The sequence below is a fragment of the Corvus cornix genome, chromosome 1 (genome assembly GCF_000738735.6).
Source record: "Corvus cornix cornix isolate S_Up_H32 chromosome 1, ASM73873v5, whole genome shotgun sequence".
NCBI lineage: Eukaryota > Metazoa > Chordata > Aves > Passeriformes > Corvidae > Corvus > Corvus cornix.
In genome coordinates this window covers 32689505-32713422 of record NC_046332.1, presented here as the reverse complement: position 1 = coordinate 32713422, position 23918 = coordinate 32689505, and the positions used below count along the sequence as shown (strand labels likewise).

Genomic DNA, 23918 nt, shown 5'->3' with positions numbered 1-23918 from the left:
AGATTTGTTATGTTTATCTGTTGTTTTTATGATGTAATCAGCTTGTTTGAAGTAAAGAATCTGTAAAAAGCTTGAAAGCAGACATTTTAAGTAGATATTTATTTGACATTCTTATCCTGCAGAGCCTCCTACTAGAAATGCAATCTAATTCGTTAAAGTTCTGAACCACGGAAGCATAAAATGTTGTTGGAATAAAACCCCATAATACTTACCAGTGTTTGTGAATGACTAATGCTGTTAGGAACACTTCCTGTCATTATCTGCTTGTGAAGGAGACTGAGTGAGATTTCTTCACATAAAGTATTAAGCCTCTCTACACAGACTACAGGTCTGATGCAGTGAGTGGTATTACAGAAAAACAGAGCTGAGGTTACATTCCACAGAGTGCCATTTTTTACTGTTGTCACTATTTAAAGTATTATAAAGGCTTTAGTGACAGTTTCTTAAACCCCTGTATATAGAACATTTCCTCTTCTCATATAAAAGCCTTTATACTCTGAAATAATTGGTTTGAAGAAGCTTTTTTGTCCATTGTATTTATGAATGCCATTTTAGTCCAATAACATTTAGCATCTTCACTGCCCTCATTAAATTTGTTTCAGTTAATTTAAATATTTCAGTGCAACTTAAAGCTATGTTGAATTTAACTGTAATTTCTTGTCTGACATATCAATTTTGGTGAAGCTGATCAGTTTTTGAAAAGAAGATATCTGAAAAACCAGAGAAACAGCTTGTTTCTGTCTTCAGTTTGAGCACTACTAATGGACTAATGCCCATCAAATCAATCGAATCTTATTTTAATAATTATTATCATTAATTTTCTTATAAAGAGAATTACCAGACTCTCCACAGCTTTGTGGAGACTTGGATGATGCCTATAGGGGCATGAAGGGAGACTAGATCCAGTAACTTTGCATATATCCCTTAGGCTAGGAATGTCTTACTCGGTTATTATAAATAGTTATTTTTTATTGGTCAGAATTGAATTCTAACCAAGTATGTTATATTTCAGAAAAGAGAAAAACATCTTGATTTAATGTTTTCTTATCACTGAATATACTATATTATTTTTTAGTATATCCTGGCTCCTCATTTATGGCAAAATTCTACCTACAATAAAATATTTCTTTCCTAAAGGACCTACAGGTTAGATATCGCTTATCGTTCCCAAAACCAGGACTTGTGTCCTCAACTGTTAAAACCACTCTCATAAACTTTTGTAGCAGTTCAGTGACTTTCATTCTTTACCCTTTGAAGCAACTTACTTCTTTGTGAATTAAGACTTTAAAAATGTGCTGAAATTTTTCTATTCGGTATGTTTTCAATAAATTTTCAAGTGCTTACTTTAAACTTGAGATCAGGAGTTTTCTTCCTAGTAGCTGGTACAGTACTGTGTTTTGGATTTAGAATAATGATAACACACTCATGTTTTCTACATACTTTTGCTAAAATGTAGTCGAGGACTCTTCAGCTCCTCACTGCATGCCACCAGCAAGGATGTTGGGAGGGCACAAGGAGTTGGGAGGTGACATAGCCAGGACAGCTGACCCCAACATCCCCAAGTGATATTCTATACTATATGATGTCATGCTCAACATATAAGTTGTAAGGAAAGCTGGATGGGTGGAGCTGCTCAGGAACTGGCTGGGCATCAATCGTTGTGTTGTGAGCAATTACATGGTGCATCACTTGTTTTATTTCTCTTTCTTCTTCCTCATCTTCTTCCTTCTCTTCCTCTTCTTATACCTTCATTTTCTTTTCTATTAAACTGTCTTTATCTCAACCCATATATTTTACTTTTTTTTCCAGATTCTGTCCCCATCCCACTGTGGAGTGAGTGAGTGAACGACTGTGTGGTGTTAAGCTGTGTGTTGGGCTGAACCACAAGAACAAGACCATAAAAGTCTTAACTGTATTTAATATCTTTTGTTCAATTTGCCTGATAAATAAAAGCTAGAGAGTAGAAATCGGTTCAAGATATCTGACTTGCACCACCTGTTGTGTGATTTTAGGAAATTGCCAATTGTAATGATAATATCTCATAGAAATTTAACAAATTTAATTTTGTGTAGTTTTATAATAGTTTATAAAATTCCAGCTTATATGTCATAAAGGCACCTACAGAAAATATAAGACTACAAAAACATGAATTTCTGTGCTAGTACTTGCTCTGAGATGCTCTTCTGGTGTAAATCTGTGTCATCACAGAGGACTTGAGAAGCTGCACTGATGTGTTGGAGGGGACTCCAGTGACCTGAGGCATCTGATTTACTGACACCCTCCTCTGACTCCTACCTTGCTGCATAGAGCAACTGAGACAAATCTTTTTGCTTTCTCTTTCCCCCAGGCCCCAATTGCTGTTAAGGCTGGCATGAAAATATTTCTGAGAGATTGGTAAGTCTTTTTGGTTTTAGTTATGATAGTTTAATATTTTCAGCTTGTTTTGTTTGAATATTTGTTTTTCTTGGATTGTTCTTTTAAGACCATCATAACACTCAGTTTAATTCAAGCATTGATTTGATTCATTGTAATACAGGCAGAACTTTCAATCAGGGTTTCAAAAGCAAATCTTTGCCATTACAAATGGGTGTTCATATTGAGGGAAAGTGATTTAACTTTTACCACTTTCTTTTGCAACATAACTTGGTTTTAATTCAACTGAACAAGTATCTGAACATGTTGGAGATGAGGCGCCAACTTCTCTCAGTGGTGCAGTTCATCCGTCATTCCTAAAATTCCTATGCTGTAGTGGCAGAAATATATGTGATTTCAACAGTATGGTATGTACACAGAATTTCAAATCTGATGTGTTTTAGAGAAGTTGTCAAGGTATAAGGGTGTTTTTCAGGATCAGGTTCTCTTCCATCCCAGTCAAAGGAAAGCCTTCTATCAAGGTCTGTGGTGGCTGGGTTACTCAGTTTTAAAGTTGACACAAAAAAGTTCCTGAGCATTAATGTAGTAATTTATTGTACTCAAACTGTTCGTATTATCTCCAATAAAAATTTTTCAACTGGAGTTAGAACTGAGGGATTTAGCCATTTATCTCCGTATGGTTTTTACTGTTTTGTTGTATGCTGATGTAATGAAAAATAAAGAATACAAATTGATATTTTATTATTTGACAGAAACAACTTTTAAAACACTTAGCTAATAACATATCTAATAATAAATGAGAATCCACAAATATACGAACCAAGTTATTTCTGCAGGTTAATATAGAATATAGTGTGTTACCATTCCATGGTACAAAACTAATTATTTTAAGCTGCTCTTGTGCCTATAACTAGAGGTATCCATCATTTCAAGGCATTAACTAAAAAAATTAACCGTGCTTTATAAGGAGAAACCATTAAATCATCTTGCCTATGGATACTTGATAAAATATTTGCATCAAATTGCATTATGTGACTTTGCTGTGAAAAATGTACTTACTAGTAAGTGGATGTTATAGAAATGAAACCGCCACAAGTTTTACAAAAAACTTTGGATCTAGTTCTGTGAAACTGCCACAATTGGGGAGCATTTTTATTTGAAACTTTTATTGGTTTTTTGACCATTTTAGAGATCTTTTAGTAGTGAAATGATTGGTGAAGCAAGACAACCAAATCAGTGGAATAGAATTATACATGTTAAAAAATAAACTAAGGTGAAAAGGAAAATATAGCAGATGTTTCTACTAATGCACACAGAAATGCCATCAGGAAGATGTTCATTTTATAATTTTTTTTCCATTAAGTTTTGCATCTCTACAAAAAAAGATTGCCATCTGACACTCATCTTGTGGAAAGATTATGTTTATATGAAAATATTAAATGATAAAAAGAATGGGTCCTCCCCATGTATTTTAATGCATTGTCTTTCTGTTTTTCTAAAAGCAGTCATTATGATTGAACTGTATCACACAGTTGAATTGAATTTTTTGTCTTACACTGTGTACAGACCTAGAGCTGGCAAGCATTTTCCCTTGTGTTAGTCCCAGGTAAGGACAATCATATTTTCTATGCTGAGGAGGCTGCTGTAGGAAATGTCACAGTTCATTTTGGGGAAATCACACCACTGACCAGAAATCAAATCAAGCAGCGAATAATACAGTGTTATTGGCTTGTTCTCTGCCTCTCCAGACTACACTGTGTTCACATTCACTTTATAGGCAGGTACTGGGTCCCAGTGCAGCCGTGGTACCTGCGTATGAGGAAGCTGGAAAACAGCTTACAAAAGACTTTAGGAAGGAACAGAAAATATTGCCAGAATAAGAACCAGAATAAGAAAGTTCCTTTGAAAAAGTGATCTTTATGTAAGAACTTCATGTCTTAATCTTGTTGAACAACTTTTAGGACCTGATTAAGAAGGTGTCTAAAACTAGATGTCACAGATATCTCCCCTAACATTGTTTTCATCCAGCATAATTTAGAGAAATCTGTGGCAGTGCTTCATCCCAGTTCTACAGCCTCTCCTTGTTGAATTAGGTTTTATGATCTATCTGTGTAACTAAACTAGAAAGGGCCTAGACTGTGTCATATACTTTGGCATGCCTTGTGTGCTTCCAACAAATGTCCACCATGGTCTGAAGAATATCATAAACCACAGCCTACTCTGATGTGGAAGCATGGTTGAAATTATCCCATTTTACCACAGAAAATAATTCAGTTGCATGGAGAAGTGTGCTGTGCAGTTTGGCCTCAGTAGTGACAAGTGACCATTTACCCATTGCTTTAACTTGATGGAAATGTACACATAGGTATGGACTTAAATAAAGAGTTAGAGACTGATTCTAGCCCTAGCTGTGTAAACATTTATGTTATAGCTCTGCTCAAACAGTTTTAATGGTATAATTTTGGTAAATAATTTTGTAGGGCTCTGCCAATAATTTTGGTGTAACTAGGTAACCATTTCAATTTTATCAAATTAATTTTTGTAGAGTTGCTTTATGCTACTGCTCATGTCAGTTCTTGAAGCAGAAAAACGCTATTCCATATGATAAGTTAAGCCTGGATTCATTCCAACTAACATGGAAATCCTAAGTGAGGAGTAAGCTCTTTTCATAGTTAGTTTTAGCTACTTAGCTTAGCCTAGTGAAAAAAACATTTCCAGAGGACAATTCATTCTACCTCTGACATGAACTAATCACTGGAGTTGTCCCTCCCTCTTCACTGGCTCTCAGATAAATAGGATTATTCTGAATACTTCAACTAGAACTGCTCCTAAACCTGACGTGGTGATCTTCTATTTTTAAGCACATCAGTGTATTCATTAACACTTTCTGTTTCTCAGTTTCTATTAGAATGTTGTTAACTTTGTACACATTTTTAAGGCATTTGTAAGTTCATATTGTAACAGAAACTTCTGTGTTGTCTCAAAATGGATTGACTTTCAAGAATTATATTTATTTCCTCATTTTGTGTAAAGGGTCAGTGACTCTGTTTTCTTCAGATGACTTATCATCTGAAAAGTAATTTTTAACATCACACTATAGTAATTCATCATATGCAATGTGAAGAAAGGAAAATGAAAGTTTTTGAAACATCAGTGATAGAATTTCAGCATAAAGTATTAGAAAATATTTGCATATCAAGAAAACAATAAAATTTGCAGCAGTTTTTACTGGGAGCCTTAGGACTTTTATAGCCTTCTGTGACATTTTTCATAAACAAAGGGAACTACTTTTGCGATCATGATGAGTCCTAGTTTTCCTATATTAACCTTGGACCAGCCAAGTCCAGTATTCTGTCTGTTTTTAAATTATTCTGTCCACTAAAGTATATTCTACATCTCCATCTCTCATTAACATTTGCCAATCTTATGTTAAGTTTTTGTCCCTTTGGTGAAAGTCTTGAGTAGTTATCATTGCTAACAATTCAAAATAATAACATTTTATTGTAGATAATTCCCAAATGAGTAAAGAGGAACTCAGACAGCCAATTAAAAAAAATCAAGTGGGCAGAAACTTCTGTAGATCCTCTGTTCCAAAGTTGTACTTAGCTCCGACTATCTTCAAGGACAGGTTTGGTTGATCAATACTCTGTTTAGGTGAGTTTTGCTCTTCTTCAGGGATGGAGACACTACAACCAACCTGGGCAACTTTTTCCAGTGTTTCATCACTCTCATTATGCACTTCTTTTTCCTCATAGTTAATTGAAATATCTGTGGTTCATCTTGTCGATATTGCCTATTCCTCTTCCACTGTACATCTTTCGGTAGAATCTGACTCCCCTCTCTTTATAAACACAGTGAATTCTACTCCCACTCTCTATAACATAGATATCAAAATAGTTATCACAACCAGCTGTGATATGCTTTTGCAAGGAAAATGTGCTATTTCTTAAAATAAGATATACATGCAGAGATTTTATTTATAAATGGAATGAGGTAATTTTCTGATACATCTGCAAGCACCTGTGAACAGGAGTTACAGGTGATGAAAACTAGATGAGGGATGATAATCATACATTATTTTAACCTGACAAAAAAAGCAACATTAAAGAATTATCAAGTCAATATTACGACACGCAACTTTCTGATTCTCAAGATGACTTTATAAAGCAGTTGTTGACCCTACACAGTGCATTGAGGAAGAAAAATATAATAAATCAGTAAGCAAATCAGAAAAGACAGGTTCAGTGCTGTGTGCGCGTTTGTAAATCTATGTTAGTGGTGGAAATAGATTTTATATCCTGCTTCTTTGTTACATCCACAAACACTAGTGGAAAAAGAGTAGTTGTTAGCAGTATCTAAAAAGTGTGGCTGATGAATGGTGAGTCCTACCCATGAAAAGCAGCAGCAAACGAGTCTATTGATCAATATACGTGAAATAGTGTTTGCAGTGCCAAGTGGAATAATATGTATTGTAAAAGAGAAAATACCAGCTTTACCTGGTGCACTAATTTTAAAGAAGCAAGTATAGTTGATGAGTTGATGTGTAGATTCAAGCTGCATTTGGATAATATGACGGTCTCCTAAAACTTCCCAGTTGTTTTTGGGGCAGAATTCTTTGAGATAGTGTCTCTGTCCCAGTTGCTAGGACTTAAGTCATAATAAGGTCCCAAGATAGGTCCTTTGTACCTCAGTTTGACATGGTAGATGAATACGACATTTGAGGTAAATGCTCCAGAAATCTAAATTGTGATTTCTCTGCCTCTCTCTGGCTAACTTGAAAAAATCTGGATTTTGAAAGATAACTCTGATCTTTCTAACTATTGTGACATCAGAAAAGTTCTCTGGCTGAATATCAGTCTGAGTGATTAAGATTTGTCCAGAATCCATTGTCATTTGAAAAAATTCAAGTGCAAAATGTGTTTTAAAAATGTCTTTCTTGGCTGTAAATAACTTCAAATGTAAATATAAATAATATTTATGAATTTAGGATCTAGTCCAATAACATTCTACGAAACAGCTAAGTAAACTGTCCTGTTTGCTATATGCATGTTTAATTTGAAATGGGAATTTAGGATGCTGAGAAGATGCTTCAGCGAACATTAAAATTCAAGCTGCAGTTCTGTATTCAGAACTCTACAGGTATACTGAGGTTCAGAAAAACTACACAGGATTTGTCAAATCTCTTCTGAAGCTTATCAATATATCCGAATTGCCAAGATAAGACAGCCCTTTGCAAGAAAGGCATTCTTATGCTTGGAAGTCCTGGTTGTTTCTTGGGGTGTTTTTTTGTGGTGAGAAATTGTTTTTGTATGGAAGTTTTTCATATTTTTCCCCCTCAGCAGATCGCTTAGGAAACCTAAATCAGGAGCCTAGAATATTGTATTACAGATATCCTACTTGAATGTAGGGTCTTAGTATCTCATTCAGTTCTCCAGAGGAGACAACCAATGGGAACTCAAAGACAAAATTACTTTCCTGAGATTAATAGGATAGAGACTGGAAGATGCTCAAAACTCCCGAGTCTTAGTCCCAGCTGCTGCTGCCTTTCATGCTGTTTCACTTTCAGTTGCACAACCAGGACTCTTCATGACTTCTGCCTTTAATACATCAGGGAAAGATTTGTAAAACAGAATTAAGAACAACCATGAACTGAAAAGTAAACAATTTATTATGGATGGCTTTTGGATATCCAGCAGGAGGTAGGCTTCCACATAATAAGGGTTTAAATAAAATTTAAAATCACCTGGAAGTCACCATTATTCATGCCCAGTTAATGAGTGTAATTTATGGTAAGGCACAATGGCACAGCACAAGGGATGCTGCCTAAGGCAGCTACAAGTCTTGAGAAGCTCAAGTAACAAGGTAATTGCGGTGCAGCTCATAAGGTGTTTGTGACAACAAATCCTAATGTGCTATGATTGTGCTGTGTTATGAAAGAACAAAGCTACATTGAAATGATAGACCCACAAGCCATTTTGATTATAAGGTTTGTGTGTTTTTTTTCACAATATTCTGTCTATAACTTCTTTCAAGTCTGTTTAAAGGAGACACAAGAACATATTATTTTTAGTCTTCCTTTGTGGTTTTTCTCCACCTTGTGAGTTTTGATTTAGAACAGATCTGTGAATAACATCCATGCTTTAAAAGTAACCCAGAAATCCTGGTCCATTGGTAGCCATGCACAAAAGGACCTATAATTGCAAAACCCAGAATGAGCACTGCTCACCATCTAGGGACATAAAATCCCTTATAAACTATAGAAAATTTACTAGTAGCTGGAGAAAAACATGCCATACTCTAATCCATTTTTAGGAACTCCAGGTAGAGGTAACCACACTACTTCATGGCCAAACCTGAATTCAAAACAAGGTTGCTTAGAAAGAATCTTGAAAGTTCCTGAGGAGGGAGACAGGTCCAAAACCCTTGCTGAAGACAAAGATGACAGCCAGTGCTCTCTCCTCAGCCAGAGATCCAGATATTTTTGTCATAGAAGACAATCATTGGATCAACTCTGAGTTATTTTTCACAAACCTATGCTGACTGCTCCCAATCACCTCCTCCTTCATGTACTCCGAAATGTGTCCCAGGACTGACAAGCATGGCTTTTCCAGGGACTGTGATGAGGCTGACCAGTTTGTGGTTCCTTGCATTGTCTTTTCAACCTGTCTTGAGCCTGGATGCAGCATTTGCCTTTGATTTTTTTGTAGAAAAAAGTAGAATCATAGAATTAAGTTTGAAAAAGGACTTTAAGATCATCAAGTCCAATCATCAAACTAGTACCACAAAAATGTTCACCATTAAACCATGTCCTCCATATCCACACTTTTTTTGAATCCTTCCAGGAATGGAATTTCTACCACTTCCCTGGGCAATCTGTTCCAAATCTTCACAACCTTATCTCTGAAAAATTTTTTTTCTGATATCTATTAATGAGATCTTCTGTCTCTCCTCTCACAGGACAGCAAACCTTCTGTCTCAAGTTGACTTGCTTAAATAATATTTTAATTCTCTCACTTCCCAAAACTACTCTACCGAGGTAAAATAGCTCAAATTTTAATTTTCCAACTTCCACTTTCAAGAATGTTTTTGTTCCACATTTTTCAAGCAGAACTTCCCCCAAATATGTATTATTGTTAATGTACTTCCACATAATGACAATGTCACCCTTCAACCTTCTCTTTAGTGAATTGTATAAGCTACTAAGCTTGAAAGAAAAGACAAGAAGTTTGAACTTGATTTTTAAATGGCTGATTTGATGTTCTTTAGGCTATTTCCAATAACTTTCAATATGAATAATTGGTAAAATTATTTAAATTTCTTCTTTAGCTATGATGACTTTGCTAGGATGGTATGAAAAGCATCCAAGATTATAATTTGTATTAATTGATTTTAATCAATTTGTACAGACACTAGTCAGATAAGACTAAAACTGTATCAATTTCAGTTTCACACAATACATTGTAGGTGATGAAGCATTTTCTCTATGGTTTTGTATTCTTAATACCATATATTTATATCTAGACAATCGGTAAGGGTCCCAGTAGAGATAAGAGGCCTAAAATACCTAGATGGAATAATGACCTCCTACTGACAAAGATCTCTTTGTCTAAATAGGAAAACCAGACAAAATTTTAGCGGGGGGAGGGGGGGTGGAATACCCATTTCTGTCTTCATTTTCAGCTGGGGACAAAAGAACCCACCACCACCCAGAGTGACAATAATTAATATGACTAAGATCATGGAGGTAGTATCTCAAAATCTGCTTGCTAATGTCTTTGTGCAAAACCAATCTGTTCCTTTCACTGAAATCACAAAGTCAGAAATGAAAAAATAATCTACGTGCAGTCAGAGCTACTTTAATGCAAAAGGGGAAAAAAGCCCAACCCAGTCAGTTCTCATCCTGTGTATTTGTAACACTTTAAACAGACCCATATTGAAAACAGAAAAGCTGCCTACTTACAGATAAAGGATTCATTACTGGGATTAAAACAGAAAAATCTCTTCAATGGTCGTTTGCATCACTTCTCAGTCAAATTAATGATTTAAAGGATCTTACTGGAAGAAAATTTAAGGAAAGATTTTTATCAGCAGTAAAAGGGAGCACTTTAGCAAGTAACAATTCCAGACTGGTAACAGAGGACTGATGTATCGCATACTGCTGTTACATGATGAGGGGATTAATAATAACAATAGTACTATAATGCAAGAAGACAAGCATAAACTATGAATAACAAACACATTATTTTCCAATGAGTTGAGAACGTAGGAGGGGTTATTCAATAGACAATAGCAAAATACAGTAACTCAATATAGAGGATTTGAGGGCAGAACCTCACAGACAGAAATGTTTGGTTGTAAAGAAACAAAGGCCAGGAGGATCATGATTCTTTCTTTTTGATAAAACAGTAAAAACTGTTCATTTGTTAAAGAGATTAGAAGAACAATTTTACATTGCTAAAAATGTTTGTGGGAAAATTTTAAAAATCTCTATGATAACTGGCTCTGATAATTGAGTGTATGTTTTCTATTTCAGTCAAGCATATTTAATGCTACTCCATAGCCCTTGCAAGAGAAAATCAGCATGTGGTTTCTCTTAGAAGCTCATGGGAACTTTGTCAGGGACTCATCTCAACAGAAGATTAAACCCATTTGCTATAACACTTAAATTATCATGGAGTATTACTTGGTCATTCATTGTGCTTATGCTAGATTAAAAACAAAATCAGTACCCTTTCCTCTTAACCACTTCCTCTATATGAAAAAGCAAGTGATATGATATTGCCAGAAATACAAGGTGGAAATCCAGTGCCCAGTGAAGCTGATAGAACATATTGACTGTCATGGTGCTCAGACCTCATCTTGAAAAGTTCCAGTGACTACATGTAATACAAGGCCTGGTTGCAGACAGATATTACATGTCTCACTTATTACTTAAAATGAAATACACAAGTAGATTTGTGTTTCATGCTGTGCTTCCATTGCACAAGATGAGTGGTAATGAACCACTGCAAAAGGCTGCTGGGAAAGACTAATGCTCTTTGCAGCATCTGTGAAATTGGAGTTGTCTTTGACCACTACATTTCTGTAAGAAGACAGAAAAACCCAGAAACCTAAGAAACTTTGGTGGGGAGATCTTTGAGACTAAGACTGTGCTATAGCATCCCATTTCAAGAAAACAGTAGTATGTAATATTTCAGCTAAATGCAAAGCAGGCTGTGACAATATGTCATAGCATATCTTGTGTGTCAATTGTTTTCTCCTTTGGGAAGTAGAGCAAAAAAGGAAGTGTTTTGTGTGCCATCTGTTTAAAGTGATCCTATGCTTGTTCATATATCAACCATATATCCAGTCCATGTATGTGCCAGAAGAGATCACTCTTTTCCAATGTTTTTTACTGTGTGTTAAAAAGAAGTCTCCCCAGCCTTCCTTTAGCAAAGAAGTTTCTTGAAATAAATGACATACCTCCAGATTTTATGCCCATTTATTGGGCCCCTGAATTTGTGCCTCTAAATATGTATCAGTAAGGCAATCTCCTTCCACTGGAATGTGTTTCACCTTGCTAAACTAACAACTGAAATATGATTAATCACTTTTCCCTCGGGGTCATTTATTATGAATGGCTCATGTAGTTACTACATAGAGCATCCTTCTAGGGTTCTGTGATAAAGTGAAGGCTTTTACAAATTGGATTCTTGCTTGGCTGGTGCCTACTCCTATTACATGTGTGAAACTGCATGGCTGACTCTTGCAGAAAAATATTTTGAGAAACTGTTCTAATATCTCAAAAAAACCCTACCAATAACCAAAACCCACCAAAACCAAAACAAACAAACAAAACCCCCCAAAAAAACCAACAACAAAAAAAACCACCAAAAAAACCCAACCCAACCCAAACTAAAAAAAAAATCCCCAAAAAAACAAAACAAAAACCTCACTGCAAAATCCTCAGCATCCAAAAGTTTCTATGCTATCAACCAGCCCCAAAACAAACTCCCTATCCACTGAAGTTTATATTTGCAAAATATAAGATGATATAAACAAAAAATTGATGCAATGTAGTCTCTGTGAAAGTTTTGGTTTTTTGGAGTGCTGCTTAAAAACATTTTCTAATAAAGAGCTCTTCAATGTGAAGCATGACCGTCAAAGGAAAATACCTTCTTTTATGGGCAAACAAGAAGATGAAATGACACTTCTGTCCCTAAGACATCAGAATAGACAAGAAACATGCATGCCCGAAAAACCACTCTATTTAAACCAAGTTCAAATTTCATCCAACTTCTAAGAAGTTGTCTTTGCATCTGATGGATGGGGTGTGTCCATTGTGATAAGACAAATCTTGAGAATCAGTACATTAAACAACTATATTTTTCGGTGTATTTTTCTCTTGCAACCCCTTTTCACTTTTGAATCACTTTCTTCTCAAATTTTATTTTTGTTGTTGGAATAAATTTTCTCAGTCATAAAACCCCTGTGTGTTTTATTCAAATGTGATGAAGGAGACTTCCACAGAACCAGCTGGGAGTAGTGCACCAAAGTAAACTGTAACAAACTGTTAAAATGAAAATTTTGGGAGAGTTTTTTCTAAATAGTCTCTCCATGGTCACATTGCTGTTAACTATTTGAAATGTTTCCTCAGGATATCACAGTCTTTGTTTTTGAGGCAGTCACTAAAACAAAAATTCCAGTGCCAGTGGCCTTCATTCTGAAGTGAATCAGTTTTTGACTGAGTGGAACGAAAATAAAATCAATGTTGGGGGAAAAAAGTGTGAAAAATATTAAAACTATGCCTCTAAGAACCACTTATATTTGTACTCCCCCTAAAGAAAGTGTTAATATAAACAAATTAGTTTCTCCTGCTGTTTTAACTGTAAATCTGTAATGTTATATTATATTAACTGGAGTAAATTAACAGCATAATGCATGTCCTTTCAGTTTGTCATGACCTTATGTTGCCTTTATTTACATTTCTTAAAAAACATCCTTATAACAGCACTTAAAGCTCTTTAGTAATAGCAAACAGAAACATTCATGCCCCTAATGTTGTTAAAATAGAGCAAAGGTAGATGGCAAATATCACGTCACATCATATTATGTATTTAAAAACCTGATTTCATCTCTTCCTTTGAAATGGAATGTCCTGTTACAGTGGATTCTCAGGCATGCTCAACTGAAGGCACTTTAAATAATTCTGAGGAGCTGACCTGCTGTGAGCAGCAGTGGTGCAAATGTAGGCTTAGGTTGAATTAGCACAAAGATGAAGCCAGTCTGTGCAGAGCAGTGGTACCTCTAATAACTACCCGATGTAACAGGAAAGAAGTACACTCTAAAAGTATTTGTAGTGAAACTCAGAAATATGTAAAAAGTTTACTCAGCATGAGAATAAGAAGGATTAAAAATATCCCACTGGTTTCAGATCCCAGTGGAAGTCTAAAATAGATGAGGCTTCCCCTCAACACAGATTTTCATTTTTTCCCAAGAACCCACATCAAACACATTGAAGAATGCAGGCTTCCAAGACCCTACATGAACTTAAGTAGGTTAGTTAGGGTTGCTTTGCAATGCAAAATCAAACTTCCTCCTGGGTATTTAGCATATTTTCTTTCAAAAAGGATCTTTTCAGTTAGAAATCTCTAAATAAATCACTGTCCCTTGAAAATTCTTCTGCATGAATATCTTTGTCGTTAGTTTACCACCCCTACTTTTATAGCCTGGTTACTTCAGTATTTCTGCAAAAAAAGTGATAGGTGAGGTCCAAAGTGAATGAATTTTTTCTGAGTTTTTATAATTCCTTGGGATAGATATTGGAACATGTCATTTATGAAAATATGTCATCAATGAAAAAATGAACCTGTGTCAAAAAGTGGATGCAGTGTCTACATGTGGTGTCACAAGTATGAATTCTAGGGGGATAATTCCTCCCCTGGATCTTCTGGATCTGCTCCTGCTCCTGAAACCCAGGATGCTGCTGCTCTTTGCTGGCTCATGCCCCAAGACTTTTCTGCAGAATTCTTACATAGTCAATCCTCAAACGCTAATATTTGGGAATGAGGGGTTTTCAACTCTCCCACATGCAGGACTTTGCATTTGTCAAGGTCATATGGGGAGTGGTCAAAGTGGTAAAGTTTTCCCTTTATCGACCTAAATTTGTATTTTTCCATAGTTAAACCTGTTAAAGCAGAACGTATAGTGCAGATTGATCTCATTGTTCCTAATTATTAGGTTTTCAAGTAGAAGATATGGGAAGCAAGAAAATGTAGAGAAAATAAATAACATTTCAGGGCAGAAAGGACTGAAAATATTAGAGGAGAAATAAAGAAGTAATACAATAGACTCTTGTGAGAAGATTCTTGGAGTGTCAGATTTCTGGAAATCAACACACCAATATACAAGGATTATTCATTGGTTATTTCATTGTTGCATATTGCCCAGGATCTTTTTGGAATTGTGCTTATTTAATTCCTGAGAAAGGAAACCTCAGTAGCCCAGAGAATTTTTATTTAATACAAGGTCTTGTTTTATAAGACATATTCCAAAGATGCCATATTTTATGCAATAATAGATACATTTTATCAACTGCTTGGGTGAGCTGTATTAAAAAATCACTCATCCTGCATTAAAGTATCACAGGTTCCATCAAGGTGTCCCTCAGGCATGTCTTTACTGCCAGCTCTGCCTGGAGTATGGAAGCAAAAAAACCTAAAAACTGATCTTAGCAAAAAATCAAGAAACTAGCTGGACTACTCTAGACTTTCTTTCAATAGCATTTTAGGTATATTGTACATTCACAGTAAGAAAAGGCGCCATGCACAAATAATCAATATTCAACTTCATGGATGTGACTGGGAAAATTTCAGTTGCCTGTTTTGATGATGTCCATTAGTCATTTTTATTGTGTGTCTGCAAGCACACATGGAAATAAGGCAAGTTTTCTGAAACACTTATAGAAACCTCACACAAAAGTTCAAATACAGTTCATGCAAGCAGAACTGTAAATAAAAGTCAGAAAATGTGTTTAAGAAAAGATCTTCTCCCAAAGCCAAGTGCTTTCAGAAATTAAACTCTTTTGTTTAACTTTGGTCAGTCTGTATTCCTTTTTTTTCCTTCTTAGTCTCCCAGCAGGAATTCCTTTAGATTCCATTTTTCATCATCCGTGCAAATACCACAGAATGCGATACTTGAACACCTCCTCATTCCTGGAAGTGTTCAAGGCCAGGCTGGACAGCTCTTTGAGCAACCTGGAATAGTGGAAGGAATCCCTGCCTGTGTCAGAGGTGTTAGGACTGGCTTAGATTTAAGATTCCTTCCAACCCAAACCATTCTATGGTTCTGTGATTCTCTGATCAGATATGTTAGACTGTTTACATGAAGACAAAATGGGACAAAACAAATGAACTGGACAGCAAAGTGCCAGCTAATTCAGACTGGTTCCTTCACTTTCACTTGATGCTTTCATATAAATTTCTCACTTCACATTCTTTTCCTCTTCTGTTAGCCAACCAACTTGATCTCCCTCTGATTCAATTCTTCATTTGTAAAATGAATATAATAATATTTCTCTATCTCTACAGGGTCTTGTGCAGCTAAATACAATCTCACAAGGCATTTCCAGATACTGCAGCAGCAATGAATAATACAAAGAGGAGTGTGATGGAGACTGCTTCATCTTAAGAGTTTAAGTGTGCACCTATTTTCTTGTGTTTTCCTAGGGACATGTGGTTTCCTTTGATATGAGTGTAAAACCTCTGATAATACTCAAAGGATTTAGGAGCATTCAGTGAGGGAATAATACAATAACAGACAAAAAAAGGGCTGCAGCTGCCTCCCCATGAAACCTTCTTTATACATAGCAGTAGTTTTCTTTTTACTTTGCCTCCAATGGAGCATCACAAATTATTTCCTCACATTCTGATAAGATGAAAAAATATTCCTTTGGAATTAACTGGAGTCTAATTCACTGCTGAATTCTTTACACTGTACATGGACTTCCACTAGGACATTTTTATTCAGCTGATTATTGCCTGTATCTTGTCTTCATTCTCAGGGATAAAAAGATCTGAAGTTTTTCTGAACACTTTGCTGTTGCCAAGGTGATAAAACACCAGCTCAGAGATTAATGGTTTGTCTTTTGGTGCATGTGTCTGAGAGAGGATATGAGTGTACATGCTCACAGACATGGGATTTTTAGTCAACAGACTTCACACACATTCTGTTTTACAGGAAAAAATGTTATTCTAAATGATCTTTAAGGTCACTTCCAAAACAAACCATTCTATAATTGTGTCATGACTCAAAATTTTAGGTAGATTGTGGCATATTGACCCCAGTTCTGATTGCAAGCAAGTAAACACTAGCCAGCTTTGGAGTTAAAGACAGTGGCACTTGCATGAAGGTAAACGATGTAACACATATTTTATGAAGATTGAAATTTAATTTTTAGGATTCTTCTGTTTCTGTGCCACAAGATGTCAGTGCAGTTTAAACAACAGAAGAGCGCTCTCAGAATGTGAACTGCAATGAAAAAGGGCAGCAGAAAAGAAAGAGAATATCTACAGCTAATTACAAGACCCATTCTCAGAGAAATACATCTACAGTGTCTACATGGCCTTTTTTATTTGGTTTTTCACTTACTTCTGGATCATGCTCTTTATAATTACAATTATAATGAACATAAATATAAAAACTCCAAATAGGAGCTAGTTTATATCCCTGTCTGCATTTTACTTTTCTTCTAATTCAACAGTTAATGAAAATCTGCACCTAAATGCATTTTATTGCTCAGTAGAGCAGCATTTTCTTTTCAGCACATTGTTGAATTTTGATGATATTTTCCCAAGTTTTGCTTTACTTTGTGAAAGGAAGAGGAGGAGGAGGAAGAGAAAAAAATCAAACCCAGCTCGCTTGTAGTAATGACACATCCACCTCATTTGTAACAGGAGCTAATATGTTTCTATTACAATGATCCCATAGAAGGGGTAGTTAATCATCAAGAAAATTCATTAGCTGAATGTTACCAGGAACCTGTGTAATGTGGTAAAGGAACAATGGACAACTGTTTGAGCTTTAATTCAGCAGTGAGTTCCCCTCAAAAGGCTGCTTTCCTTTTATAAAATTGGGTATGAAGTTAATGGTATGATAAATGGGTGTTTGAACTTAGTAAGCTTCTTTGACTACAAGGACAGTGTTCTTCCTGCCTATGTGCCAGCAAATATCTCATCCTGGGTGTTGTTTCATAACGTTTTTGAATTTTCACAAAAGTGGAGCCATCGCATGCAAGGCCAAGGCAGGAGAAATCTCCCATCCAAAAATCAATGTTTGCATGATTTAATCTTTTGGGATATATATTTTACTGATGTAAAATGGTCCTTTTGCATAATGCACAAAGCAATGAAGTCATTCACGTGGCTTGGCCGATGTACATGTGAGATTTAGTAGTCCTTAAAATGCTTGTAACGCTCTCATAGACAGTTTGGGAACTTTGTACAGCATCTTTTTCTTTTTCGGAGATTAAGTGCACATGTGTATGTTTCAAAGCCGCCTGATGGACAGCACACAGGGGTTGACACAGCTCTGAAATATGAGTATAAATCTCATCCTGAAAGAATCAACAATTTAAGAGCAGAGATGGTTTGTGCGAAACAACAGCATTTGGATGTGCATGTTGGAAACTAAATGAGAGCCTGAACCAAAAGGGTTGATTGAAGGTGCTTTTGCCTACTCAGAGCCTGTTTCTGTACTGACAATCTGCTCAGGCTTATGAGGCGTGTTTTTGTGTGTTCAAGCTGGTGTAGTGCTAACCCTCCGCCTGTGCCCCGTTTGATGAAGTTTAAATGCTCCCTACTAACCTCTGAGCTACCACTGCCATCCCTGGCAAGGGGAGCACCATGAAACACCTTCCAACCAGAGCACTGAACACCAATCATTTTGTCTCATCATTCCCTTAAGTGGGACCATTCCAAAGAAAAAGGTATCACTACCCTCTTGGCAGGTCAGGACTCAAGTTGTATTCAATACCCTGTTCCCCTCCTGCCTCAGTACTGGATTTACAGAAAAGTAAAACCAGCATGAGGCAAGTAACTGTAGGGGAAGAAGTGAGCTCTTTCTCCATATCTCACTCAGCATCAGCAAGTCTTGCATGACAGTCACAGATGGCCCCAAAATACCACCGAACATTTCTCTCACTCATCCATTACCTTTTTTTTTTTCCCAAATAATAAGTGAAGAAGTAATTTGTTTACAAGCCACATTCTCTTTTTCTCTGCTGGATGCTTCAGATGTCAGCATGATAGAAGGGCAGGGGGATTTGTACATAGGCCAAGGATCTGCTTCACAGCCCATTATCACTGGGGACATCTGCATGGAAACAGGGCATCCAGCAGCTGCTTTCATAGGTTCATATCTGTCCACGCAGAGAAATAGCCACAGTCTCAGCAGTAATAACCTCTTGTGTTGTAACCTGTACCTTTCTCCATCTTCAAACTAGATGGGTGTCTTTTGGGGGAAAGTTGTTTTTGGCTTGAAACACACATCACGCTGCAGAGTGCTTTTGGAGACAGAGGCAATTTTTTTTCACTAAAATAAAATCTATATGGAAAACTGATCTGCACTAGCAACATTAAGGCAGAGACTGCCTTGTCTTTGTATCTTATCAGATTTTAAGGTGAGATAGCTAAATGTAGCTAGTCAACTAATTTGATACAAACAAAAAGAATTGCACTCTGTTGTGTTAAACTTCCCTGTTTTATTAGCTTCCAACCTTGATGACACTTGTTATTTATTCTATAAATAAGATTGAATTCTTGTCTAGGATTTGGAATTGCATGGAGCATTTAGGATTATTCATTTTTCTATGCCTGGAGCAGTAATTACGCAGATGTGTAGGAATGGACCTTCTTTTAAAGGTCTCTTTTACAATCCTAAACTAAAATCAGCCTCTTCCTAGTAGAGAAGCCAACAACAAAAAAAAGACATTTGTAAAAGAATTATTTTCCCTCCACACTCCTTATCAGAATAATAGCTTAGGAAGGATCTAATCTGTTTCTATTTGGATATAGGTTTCAAATTTGCTTGATTTCAGCAGTCAGCAATAAATGTATGGTTGTTTGAATTCCATTTCTCCAATCCAGGATTTCTGAAGCCCTTCTTTTGTTCAATTCTGCTGTCAAGATTTTAACTTCTAAAAATATATCAGGAAAATGCAATGAAAGCCAGACAAATTAGTATAGTAGTGAGTAACTTGGAAAACACTCCCACTCTAACATTATATAAATATGTGTAAAATTATGGCAGTTATGGGAATAAGTTTCTGTGGATAGCCTCAAAAGCTATAAAACAGACTATTTACTTTAAAACCCAGGAGAACCTTCTGAGTTTTCCGATTTTGTCACATTGCTTAAATGCAGGTGAATGAACACTGTTCATTTCCAAATGAAAATCAGTTTCTTATTTTAAAATGTAGAGTTTGTCAGAGGTCATATGTCTGAAAACTCTGAGTGTAAGTCTTTATTTGTCTTCATGATACAAGACTTCTACATTATTTGTAAGAAAACATGCAGGAGACATTCTTCCAAATGACTTTCTTTATAAATATGTTTTCTAGTTGCAATATATCACACCACTCCTCTTTATATCCAAGTGATTTCGTCCAATTTATGTTGCATGGAACATTGCTGTAGAAGGTCACTCAAGAAATTTAACTTCAAGACACCCTTCTTTGGAAATGTCTTGGACAGCTCACAATATATTATTGGTTTAGTGGTGTATTTTCTTTACACCAAGTGCAATTGTCATTTATCTGTTTCCAACTCTAATTTATATGTTTCAATTGTTTGCTTCACTCTCAAAATGAGAAGTGAAAACTTTTTGCAGTTATCTGCAAGAGAGGCTGGGAAAAATGCTAGTTTTACTGTACTAACACTCATGAAAATGTAGGAATAATTAGTTCCTATTTCTGTGCTACTCAACAAGCCAGAATTGGTCCCAGGTTAAATCAGTTCTTATAATAACACTAGGTTAAATTGTATCACACTGCAGAGGACTTGAAACTGCTAAAATAAGTCAACGGAGTATTTTCCTAATCCTATCACCACCATCTCTATCTGTTTATATGGATTCTTATTGGAAAGTAGAACAGCTACTGTGATTCTGAGTATAAGAAAGGGACTTTAACTTCAGAAGGAATTATGCAGGGCTCAGGCAGCCCTGAGGATCAGAAAAGAAGAGATATTATACAGACATCTGTTTGGTCTTGAAGCAACGTATTATACACAGTTTGGTCAAACTCTCAGTGTGTGTTTGTGCCTGCGCTTATATGAGTGAAGTATTTTACAGAGGTTTATGTTACATTAGTCAGCTTTTCTTTCTTATGCTTTTCTGAGATGAGGGATGCTTTTTCTGACACTATGGATAATAGATCTGAGAGGAAAATCTACAGCTGGAGGAGAAACATGGATTTAGGTTTGTGCCTGACATCATAGCATATACGGAAGATGAGCTTTGGGATGATAATAGGTTTTGCTATTTGTATAGAAATATTTAATATGTGTACTTTGTCTCCCTCCCCCAGTGACTAGAACACCAGTGTATAGTTTAGTGCAGGAGACGCAGACAGTAAACTACTTGGATTCACAGTGGCTAGGAAGGCCAATTTATTTCTGTAAGCCATTTTGTCTTTGGCAATGTATTTTAGTCCATTTTTCATCAAGTAGACCAAAAACTGAAAATTTTCACACAAGTTTGAGGTTTCGCTTTATTTTGGTATTAGCCAAAAGAAATTGTGGCTTTTCTGAAAGGGTAGACAATCCCCATAATCTTTGCTCATGTTCTAATACATTATGTCATGACTGTGGACCTCAAAAGCCCAGCAACTTCTGACTGAATTGTCCTGAATCTCACCCATTTCACTTCAAGCCCACCAGAGAATTTGAGAAATAAAACTGATCAGGCTCTTGTGAAGTGGCCAAAGGGCTACTCACACAGATTCACTGCTGTTATCCAAATTAGAATGCAGAATGTTGGTTCTCCTAGTGTGTTAACATACTGAATTAGCATAACATCAGGTATATAAATCAATAATGCAGTAAGTTTTCAAAACCAGATAAATATATTAAGTAAGCTATACACATATATACGTATGCATGTATGTATATGCAAAAAAAAAGAAGATTTGCAGAGACATGGAAGCTCATTCTTCAGAAACGTCTTCAGAGGTGTATATTAATTGGAGTGCTTTGGTGTCTGCAAGTTATTTGCACAGTACTTTATAGTGAGACCATATTTATTATTCTTCACTGACTCCAGAGTCATCTTGTTAATTTATAAATCAAAAAAGCAGGTTTTAACACCAGACTGTTACAAGGTTGTTTTTTTCCCTTAGCAAATGGTTGATTTTCTTCTGTTTTTCCCAATTGGCAACCCTGCAAGCTTGGATCAGGATCTGATCAGGAGATGTTAACGAAGACTTATTTTGATTCTATTTTGTTTATATGCCAAAAAAATTTAAAAAAAAATTAGTTCTTTGGTAGCATAGCAAAACAAAAAAAAAAAAAAAAAAAAAAAAGAGGTATATTTCTTATTCATTTTAGTATTTTTTATTCTAAAAAACCTAATCATCACAGTTGGTTAATGATGTGTTCATTTCACTAATCTTATTGCTCTTGTAGTCAAAACCAAAACAAATTACTTTTCTTAATTCAGATAAATTGTCAAAAATCAATTTTTTTAAAGTTGAAGATGGCCTAATAAACTCTCAGATGTGCTGTAACTTAACGAAACTAATGTTGAATAACTTTTAGGTTTAATCTTGTACATGGTAAAATGATCTAATGAATTTTAACAGAAGATAGATTGATAAAAATATTGAATTTATAGTTTCATCTACCCTTCTGTTAATACATTGGTAGGGTGTATAGAGATGCTCTATGTGGGTCAATAGTGCATCAATAATTCAAGATATAATTTACAAGTATGATTATATTCAATACATTACTACTGTATGCTGCTTTGTGTCAATAATATCTTAAGATTCACAGCAAGATATTTTTATTTACTTATTTGGGCAATCATAAATCTACGCTGTGCAATTTCACTAGACAATAGGAATATGAAATTTTGTAATCTTCAGTGCAAAAATTCTGTAGAATCAGTGAAGCACTGAAAATCTCTTACATTTGAAGGATAAGAAAAAAAAATCCTTGCTCATCTGAGATATTTTTTTCCCTGGCTATGAATTATGGTGTTCAGATAACCTTGGTTTCTTTAAGATCTCCTTCATCCCCATGTTACTAAACCACCAAAACAAAATGAAGAACTGCACAGACTCTGCCAGAAAGGAACCATATTGTGCTTTTATTCAGTTCAGTCATTCTTTTCCAGTTGCTTTTCCTCTCACTCTCCGTTAAGTCGCTTTCCTTTTCGCGCAGCTAGTCTTCATTACTGTGGCATAATTTGTTCAGCTGAAGGAGGAGGAGTGTTCTGCTCCAAAGATTGCCAGGCCAAGGCTGACTCTGTTTTCCTGTGATAAGGAGTTGCACACTCTGTATTCCACCACTAAGCCATTTCTGATTCACAGTTGTGTCCTGTGTTCCATCTCTCTAGATGGTTCACAATAGAAGGAGTGAATTCTTGGTACCTCAGCCTTGGAGATTAAAACAGCCACACTGAATTGGGTTTGAAACATTTTAATTGAGAACCAGTGGAGCATGTGTGAGAAACTCTATGTTTTGCTTCTGTGTGATGTGCTGTACACTCTGCAGTTTGTGTGCTATATTCAAAGTCAATACCCAGTACCAAAGTTCAGTTTTGCAAGTGTAATTACAAATGTAATTACAAAATGGCAGGGACAACTGTACTTTCAGCCATTTTGGGGCACAACTTCCTAGGAAACCACAAGCCAGAGATGACATCACTCTACCAGTTTGATTTACAGCAGGATTACATCCAGTAATAATGTATGAAAAATTTTAAGAAAACCGAGAGTTCAACTCAATCTTTCTAAATTCTGTGGTTTTTGGCTCAACAATTAAATTTTGCATCTTCTTTTTCCTCCTCATCTGTTCAAAACATGTCAACATTAAGCGTAGGCAAAACCACAAGTGCCTTCCCAATTAACCTCTCTACTCAATTCCAGCCATTCTAAAAGGTATGATGTTTCTGAGTTTAGAGGTACATTTTTCCCAAAATGTTAAATTTTGAAAGATTTTCTTCATTCTTCTAAGGTTCTTTTATCTCCTTAGAACAAATGTCCTTAAACTGGTTTTAACATTCTTCAAAATGCAACAATTTCTTAATAAATTTCTTGAGAACTGCTAAATCAAAGTATATGGACATGAATAAGAAAAGAAAAGAAAAGAAAAGAAAAGAAAAGAAAAGAAAAGAAAAGAAAAGAAAAGAAAAGAAAAGAAAAAGAGAAAAAGAGAAAAAGAGAAAGAAAAAGAAAAAGAAAAAGAAAAAAAGAAAAAGAAAAAGAAAAAGAAAAAGAAAAAAAAAGAAAAAGAAAAAGAAAAAGAAAAAGAAAAAGAACTTTCAAAACTCAGAGATTTCTCTTTCAC

General features: G+C 35.7%; 1 protein-coding gene across 1 annotated transcript in view; it reads left to right on the top strand.

The window, feature by feature from the left end:
• The first annotated feature begins 2364 nt into the window (after window positions 1-2364).
• TENM4 (teneurin transmembrane protein 4) overlaps window positions 2365-23918 on the top strand; it is a 1362823-nt gene continuing 1341269 nt past the window's right edge. Inside the window, exon 1 of the mRNA XM_039562133.1 lies at window positions 2365-2394. The gene's annotated coding sequence lies outside the window, so the exon portion shown is untranslated. The remainder of the gene's footprint in view (window positions 2395-23918) is intronic.